This window comes from Colobus angolensis, unplaced genomic scaffold (genome assembly GCF_000951035.1).
Source record: "Colobus angolensis palliatus isolate OR3802 unplaced genomic scaffold, Cang.pa_1.0 Scaffold7, whole genome shotgun sequence".
NCBI classification, from domain to species: Eukaryota; Metazoa; Chordata; class Mammalia; order Primates; family Cercopithecidae; genus Colobus; species Colobus angolensis.
In genome coordinates, this window is record NW_012120709.1 from 25,076,676 (window position 1) to 25,079,426 (window position 2,751).

The following is a 2,751-nucleotide window of genomic DNA, read 5'->3' on the forward strand; positions in this document are numbered from 1 at the left end:
TGAGGCAGGAGAATGGTGTGAACCCGGGAGGCAGAGCTTGCAGTGAGCTGAGATCTGGCCACTGCACTCCAGCCTGGGCGGCAGAGCGAGACTCCGTCTCAAAAAAAAAAAGAATTTCCTTATTTGAAACTAGGGTAAATGTAATACCTTACCTAGACTGGATCCTCTACTACTGTAGTGTAGAAAAAACAACTCAAACTGTTTCTTTTTTTCTATTTTCTCATTCAACAGCAACAATCAACACAGAAGACTTCTGTTATCCAGTGTGTTTAGGTTTTTCTGCACACATCAAGCAGTCACACCCAGCTGGTGTCCTCCCATTCAGTTCAATTCTGATGCTATCTACCTGGGAATAGCCTCAGATTCTACAGGTTGAGAGTTCAGTCCCCCAAGACTGATTCTTCCTTCCCACCAGTCATAAGTCCAGGCTTCCAGAACTTCTTACTGACCTCAAGTTTGGCCTCCCACGACCCCATCTTTGGGTTCAATTAATTTGCTAGAGCACCCCACAGAACTCAGGGAAACTTACTTGACATTTATCAATTTGTTACAGAGGATATTTTGAAGGACGCAAATAAGCAACCAGATGAAGAGATACATAGGGCAAGGTCTGGGAGGATCTTGGGTGCAGGAACTTCTGTCCCCAGGGAGCAGAAGTGGATGAGACCTTGTTCATCTTCCTGTAAGCCTCCATGTGTTCAGCCGTCCAGAAGCTTCCCAGACCCTGTCCTCTTGAGCCTTTTATGGATTGGATAGGCATGATTGACAGGTGTGCAGAAATGTGATTGGACAAAGGGTATGACCTAATACTGATAGGCTGAGTGGGGAAACCCAGCAAGGCCTGTCCAGATTCTTGGCCTCTCTGTGCAACATTAATCTTCCTCCAGGATATGGTGCAGGACCCCTTTTGGAGATTAGAGTCCTGCCTTGGGCTGGTGAAAGGAGGGCAGGAGAAGGTCAAAGAGAGATTCTGTTTTCTGAGGGCTGCTCCTGAGGCCTGAAGTGCCCCAACATTATATGTAATAAGGGATATGGGAGTTATGAGCCACGAACCATGGATGAAAACCAGTACATATGTATATCATAATATCACAACTACTATTAAAAATATTATTAGGTCAACTGATGAAATTGACATATGATTGATAGATTGGATACAATTATTATATCAGTGTTAGCCTGGCATGATGGCACATGGCTATAGTCCTTGCTACTCAGGAGGCAGAGATAGGAGGATTGCTTGAGACCAGGAGTTCAAGGTTATAGTGAACTGTGATTGTGCCTCTGAATAGCCACTGCACTCCAGCCTGGGCAACATAGCAAGATCTATCTCTTAAACAACAACAGGCTGGGTGCGGTGGCTCACATCTGTAATCCCAACACTTTGGGAGGCCCAGGCGGGCAGATCACCTGAGGTCAGGAGTTCAAGACCAGCCTGGCCAATATGGTAAAACCCTGACTCTACTAAAAATACAAAAATGAACCAGGCGTAGTTGGAGGCGCCTGAAATCCCAGCTATGCGGGAGACTGAGACAGGAGAATCACTTGAACCCGGGAGGCAGAGGTTGCAGTGAGCCGAGATTGCACCATTGCACTCCAGCCGGGTGACAAGAGTGAAACTCCATCTCAAAACAACAACAAAAAGCTAAGAAAAAGTATCAGTGTAAATTTGTGTAGTTAATAATGGTACTATGATTGATTTTGTAACAGAATAGCCCTAATCTTATAAAAATAAGCACTGAAGTATTTAGGGGCAAAGTGCCGTGATGTATATAATCTGCTTCTTAATGGTTCAGGGGAAAAAAATCAAATGTATAACATACATATATAATGTTTAGAGAGAGACACACACATATGCAAATTACAAAACAAATGGGGTAAATGTTAACAATAGGTGAATCTGGAAAAGGGTATATGTCTTCCTTGTATAATTTTAATTTTTTTAAGCTTGAAAATATTTTCAAATAGAACCTTTTTTCAGTTGTTTTCTCACCATTGCCAACTATTCATTTGGGTGAATATTCCTTTATTTTTTTTTGAGGTGGAGTCTTGCTCTGTTGCCCAAGCTGGAGTGCAGTGTCGTGATCTCAGCTCACTGCAGGCTCCACCTCCTGAGTTCACGTCATTCTCCTGCCTCAGCTTTCTGAGTTGCTGGGACTACAGGTGCCCGTCACCACACCCGGCTAATTTTGTTTTTGTATTTTTAGTAGAGATGGGGTGTCACCGTGTTAGCCAGGATGGTCTCGATCTCCTGACCTCATGATCTGCCCACCTTGGCCTCCCAAAGTGTTGGGATTACAGGTGTGTGCCACTGCGCCCGTGGATTTGCCTTTATTTAAGCAGCCCCCTAGTGGCAGACATTCGTTTCTAAACTTTTGCCATTACAAACAATTCTTCAGTGAATAACTTAGCAGATTGTTTTGCACAGATGAGAATTTTTCTGTTGAATTGCTGTATCAAAGGGTATCGTCTTTTAAATGTTTATAGCTATAGCAGTAGCACCTTTAAAAAAACATTGTTGAATGGCTAATCATTAGACCTTGGAGAAAGGGAGTTCTGGTTTCTACCTTTCTTTTTTTTTTTGTTTTGTTTTGGTTTGTTTTGTTTTTGAGATGGAGTTTCACTCTTGTTGCCCAGGCTGGAGTGCAATGGGACAGTCTCGGCTCACCGCAACCTCTGCCTCCTGGTTCAAGGATTCTCCTGCCTCAGCCTCCCAAGTAGCTGGGGCTACAGGCATGCACCACCATGCCT

At 43.8% G+C, this 2,751-nt stretch overlaps 1 protein-coding gene across 1 annotated transcript in view; it reads left to right on the forward strand.

The window, feature by feature from the left end:
• ARCN1 (archain 1) overlaps positions 1–2,751 on the forward strand; it is a 40,192-nt gene that overhangs the window by 32,005 nt on the left and 5,436 nt on the right. The window lies entirely within an intron of this gene.